General features: G+C 46.8%; 1 pseudogene; it reads right to left on the bottom strand.

Annotated features, from left to right (window-relative positions):
• Window positions 1–270: 270 nt before the first annotated feature.
• LOC117614887 overlaps window positions 271–5,814 on the bottom strand; it is a 47,728-nt pseudogene continuing 42,184 nt past the window's right edge.

The raw sequence follows: 5,814 nt of genomic DNA on the forward strand, positions 1-5,814 counted from the left end.
CCATTCATTCCTTATTAGCCTGTTAATTAATGAAGTGTTGTGATCAGTTCATATTCTGCGCCTAAGTCTTTGACAATGAAAGTAAATCAAGGCAAAATATTAAATGCATTTACATTTAACAAAAAGGTATTTTGATTTTATAATGTCTTTTCAGTTCTAAGCTCTTTATGCAGTTAATGATCAAAATGGGAGGTGTCTTACTCAGTGCACCTCTGTTACTGTTAATGAAATGAGAAATGGAGATTCAACAAAGAAAATTAAATGATTTTCTTAGAGAAGGTCTATTTCTTTTAACAATCTCTAATCCCCAAAATTTAATCCTCCAGAATCCTTGTCTAGACAAGACTTGGATAACATCAAGTGAATGAGATACTAACAAACTTCTCCCATGTCGTTCAGGATGGCGACTGCCTTTTTTTATATGCTCTTTTGCACTTTCATCTTGACTGTTGTCAGTGTACTTCTGTTTTCTGCAGGCCTGCAATGTGTAAAATAACTGCATTATCTCTCTTTTTAATATGCTGCCTGAAATGACCAAGGCTAAAATTTAAGGAAAGTCCGTCAGCCAGTGTTTCATTGTAAAACAAACTGGACAGAAGTATAATGACCCATTTTCTTGTTTGAAGTATTAAAAAAGGAAACCTCATTTTAGTTCCTTAAAAGACACGAACAAAATCAACAAAAAAGTGCATGGCATAGAAATTTGTTCCACCTTCAAGTACTCAGACTTCAATAGAGCTTGAAATATAAGTACAATCTCTGTGTTCAAATTATTTTCTGCAAGGTTTTGACTGATGCCAGATATGCAAGAATCATCAAACACCGATCTCATCCACTCAAGAACCTTCGGCAGCTTTAACAATGTAACTGCTACATGAATTACAGGCTTGTGAAGATTAATGAATATTTTTTATGCTAGGCATGGGACTGCTAAAGACATCGCCAGCTCTTCCACAATCATCCTACTCCAATTATTCTTTGTAGTCACACTTGTCCCTTGCATTCCCGGCAATCCCCAACCCAAGATCATTGATAGGCGGAAGTTGTGTCAATAAGAACACCAAAAGTGTTGATCCATGATTATCACCTCCTGCTATTCATTCTGCAATTGAATTAACATTTACAACATGACTGTTCTTTCATTAAACCCTAGACCATAAAGATAAACCGGCCTCATCACTGTAGATGGATCAGTGGATCCACCTTGGAGATCACTACTGTTGATCAGAATATATTGCTCCAGAGAAGCTAAAACCAACTTATCATCTGCAAGTCTGGGGAGCAAAGTATTAAAGATGTGAAGAAAAGTAGGTCGTAATTGTTAAATGTACTGCAAAAAACATAGCAAAACTAATGAAACTAGAAATCAAAATCTCAATTACCTTTCATCATATAAAGAACTGGTGTATAAAATCAGCAAAATGGCAAGAAGATAATTCCAGATTACGGGAGTTCTTTAGCCCAAGTAGAAAGAGCAAATCAATGGGATCAGAAGGGAGACATAAAGTAGCATCTCTAATAGGTTGCCCAGAATCATTTCCCATAAGAACATCTACCAGTGAACTGAGCATCAGATACACCTCCATTTCATCTTTTCTATGGGAAATAAGCCTAGGCATCCAAACGACAAACTGAACCAATTGCTTGAAACTAGGTTCTCTGCAAGTTCTGCTGCTTGATTGTTGGAATCCTGAAGCAGTATCAAATGAAATGTTTCCAATATTCCAAGGACAGTTTCCTCATCCATTTCACTGAAGTTGGTTCCAAACCAAGGTAACAAATGTTTTGTACATTCACAATAAATTGTCGTAGTTCCACTTCAGTGGAGTCAGTAGAATTTCCTTCATGATTATACGCCTCCTTAAGTAGGAACAAGGAATGCAAAAGTTGACAAGGATTCTTCTCCGAGATACTTAGACAAGCTAATACAGCATGTTGCATTGCTTCTTTAATTGAAATTTGTAGATTCAAATTCCCATGAACAGATGGAGTTCTTACGATAGCTACAACGACTGAGCAGGTCAATATAAATATCTCCTCAAGCATGCCTATCTTCCCATCAGAATGCTTTTTAAGTATCTTCGCTAGAACAGGTACTAGCTCAGTTATATCAGAGGAGGGTACCATTCCAGGGAAATCAGATATGCAGTTCAGAATGAGTCTTAATGTCTGATTTTGAACTGGATGGAAAGGAATGTCAGCTGTGGGAACCTAATTAAATCAAAACCCTAGGTCAATTAATTAGGCCAATCAATTTGGGAATTATTTGACCTAATTAGGAGTTACCTAACCTAATTGGGAATTACCTAATCAAATTGGGGGTTACTTGATCCCCAATTTAATTAGGGATTTGGTTAATCAATAATTCCTAAATGCACCAACCCCACCAACCACACCAACTCCACCAACCACACCAACCTCACCAACCACACCAACTCCACCAACCTCTGAAACCCTAGCCTCCGAGACCTCTATAAAAGCATAGCCACACACAATGGTTGAGGTACGTCAGAATTCCTACTCAAACTCTGCATAAGTTATTTCTTAAAAACCCTAGCAACCTCCTCTCTTTCTCTCTCTCACACAAGGCTCCGGCCACCACACACGGCTCCGGCCACCCGGTTTTTCCTTGAATTACCCTACCTAACTTAGGCATCGGAGGGCCTTTGGCCAACACCCCCCGGGTGTGGTCTTTTACTCCGATCTGTTTTGCAGGGAGAAAGAGAGGCGGAGAAGACGAAGGAATCTTTTGGCGAATATTCTTTTGGGGGAAATTTACTCCCACAAATTGGTGCTTTCATTGAGAGCGCGAGATATATTCAAAGCGTGCTCCAAATCCATCTTTCACACATTTTTTCAAACAACCATGGTTGATACAAGACGTACGAAAAGTAACGCCACCACGATGGGCCCATCTCATGGTTTCGTGGTGGAAACCTCAATGCAACCGCACGGAATCGTGGCTGCCAACGCCTTGCAGTCATCCTCTAGTGCTTTGCAGCCGCCTTCAGCTGCCGGAATTGCAGAACAGCCGCCACATGACCCTGGGACCTCCACAGCCTTGCAGTTGCCAGCGCCGATTACCGGAGCTGCTCTGCCTCGCTGTCCTGCCGTCGGAGCACAGCAGCAGCCACACCACTCAACTACTGGATTTGCTGCACAGCCCCATGGCTACTCCGACGTCGTCCCAGTCTTGGAGCAGATCCATTCTCTCCCTCCTCTGCGATCACACTTGGCATATGCACCTGTGTACGCCTCTAATGGAGCCCTAGCCCATATGCCGTTGGGCCCGATGCACAACACTCTACTTGACCGGCGCAGTCAGGTGGACCTTAACTCACGGGTCAATCAACTCACACAGAAGGTCGATGATCAGAACAACCTGATCGACCAACTACTCAGGCAGATCAACTTGAATCAAGGCCCAAACCTTGGACCCAGTGACGAGGAGAGAAGGGTACACCAGCACGCCGGCGAGCAGTTCGAGAGGTCCCAGGCTGGTCAGACAAGGGCAAACCGGCAGAGGAGAGATCGTGATCGAGCAGAGGAGAGATCGTGATCGAGCAGATGAGATGCAGACGGCCGTGAGCTGTACTCTGAGCCGTTTGGGGCTCGGACCAAGGACCAATGTGCTCGAGAGGCTAGGCCCATGGTCTAATGTCCACGCCCGCTTGGGCCCACAAGGAGCTCGAGTTAGTGAGCATTCGCGCGACGAGCGCAACGACCGACGCCCACCGACCCGCTCGAGGGCCAACGCACGCTGGCAAGCTGTAGACGAATCCTCACAAGCTCAATCTCCTAACCTGCCCCATGGGCAGGGCACCCAAGGGGATCGACCCTTGGGAACCGAAGAAGGAGTTAGCCAGTCACGCTCGAGACACCAAAGACGTCGACCTGAGCGACCCTCCTTGCAGGCAGAAGATGATGATCGACGCCCACCAACCCGCTCGAGGACCAACACGAGGCGCCAAGATGTAGAGGAATCCTCACAAGCTCAATCTCCTAATCTACCCCACGGGCGGAACACCCAAGGGGATCGACCCTTGGGAACCGAGGAAGAAGTCAGCCAGTCACGCTCGAGACGCCGAAGACATAATCTACCCCACGGGCGGAACACCCAAGGGGATCGACCCTTGGGAACCGAGGAAGGAGTTAGCCAGTCGCGCTCAAGACGCCGAAGACGTCAGCCCGAGACTCCAGTCCTGCGAGCAGAGGACGTCGAGAAGCTAGTGAATGACCGACTCAAAGCTCTCCAACTTAAAGGAAGCATGGAAGAAGCCCTGCACAAGGAAATTGATCGAGTTGACTGCTCGCCTTTTACCGACAAAGTGGAACGAGCTCCTCCACCGAAGCGGTTCACAACGCCATCCATCACTCCATTCAAGGGAGACTCTGCCCCTGAGAGCCATTTGAGGCACTTCAAGAGCGCCATGATCCTGTACAAGGCAGACGATGCCCTGATGTGCAAAGTGTTCGCGATGACCCTGCGAGGAGCAGCTCAAGACTGGTTCCACACTCTACCGTCCGCGTCGATAGGAAACTTCAAGGAGTTGGCCCTCATCTTCACAAAGGAGTATACCTCCTACAAGACGGTCAGAAAGCATGCGGACCATCTATTCAACCTGCGCAAGAAGCCAGATGAATCTCTACGAGACTACCTAAGACGGTTTAAAGCTGAAAAGGCTAACATCATAGGATGCAATGACCAAGTTGCATCCTCAGCTTTCAAGAAGGGCTTGCCAACCGAGCATGAGCTATACCGGGAGCTGGCCATAACACCAAGTCAAACCTTGGCAGAAGTGTTCGCGACGGCAGAACGCTACGCACTTTGGGACGATGATCGAATCGCCGCAAAGAAAGCTAGCAAGCACGTTGATCACCCGACGAAGCAGGCAAGCCAAAAGAGCAACCAGTTCGAGCAAAGAGCCCGAGATAAGCGCAGATCGCGGCCCCAAGAGGGAAGCTCAGAAATAGGGACCTTCACTGAGTTCGCTATCCCAATTCATCAGATCCTGGCTCAAGTGAAGGACAAGCCGTGGGTGAGGAGACCGCCACCCATGAAGGGAGACCCTTATAAGAGGGACACCAGTAAATACTGCGCATTCCATGGGAAGCACGGACATTGCACAAACAACTGCAATGCTTGAAAAAGGCATCTTGAGGAGCTGGTCAGAGAAGGTCATTGCACAAAATTCGTCGCAAAGAAGGCCATTCAGCAGATCGAGGATCGTGATGCGGCTGCCAAGGAGCCTCCCCAAAAGGTCATTCGAATCAACACCATTCTAGCTGACTCCCGGGAGTTCGGGCTGACCACCAAGGAGCGCAATAGGAAGATCGCGCAGGCGACTTATGTCTCCCAAGTCACAACAGGAGTACCAGTCATTGTGGATACACCCATCATTGGTTTCCAGAAGAAGGACTTGATCGGGCTTGACCTACCGCATAATGACGCTAGTCATCTGCATTCAGATTGAACAAGCTGAGATCGAGCGAATTCATGTGGATGAGGGCAGCGCAGCTAACATCCTGCAACTATCTGTCATCCAACAGATGGGATTGGAGCCCAAGATTAGCAAACTTGCCAAGTCGCTTACCGACTTCAATGGGGCCACATCAATCACTGTTGGAACGATCGACCTTGACGTCCACTCACCCCCAGTGCTCTGCTCGCAAACCTTCATGGTCATCAACGAGATCTCCCCTACAATGGAATCTTGGGCCGACCGTGGATCAGCAAGATCGAGGCCATCACATCTGCTCTACACCAGAAGATTCGATATCCCATCCCTGGAGGCGGAATCGGGCAGATCAATA

This window comes from Prunus dulcis, chromosome 1 (genome assembly GCF_902201215.1).
Source record: "Prunus dulcis chromosome 1, ALMONDv2, whole genome shotgun sequence".
Taxonomy (NCBI): Eukaryota; Viridiplantae; Streptophyta; class Magnoliopsida; order Rosales; family Rosaceae; genus Prunus; species Prunus dulcis.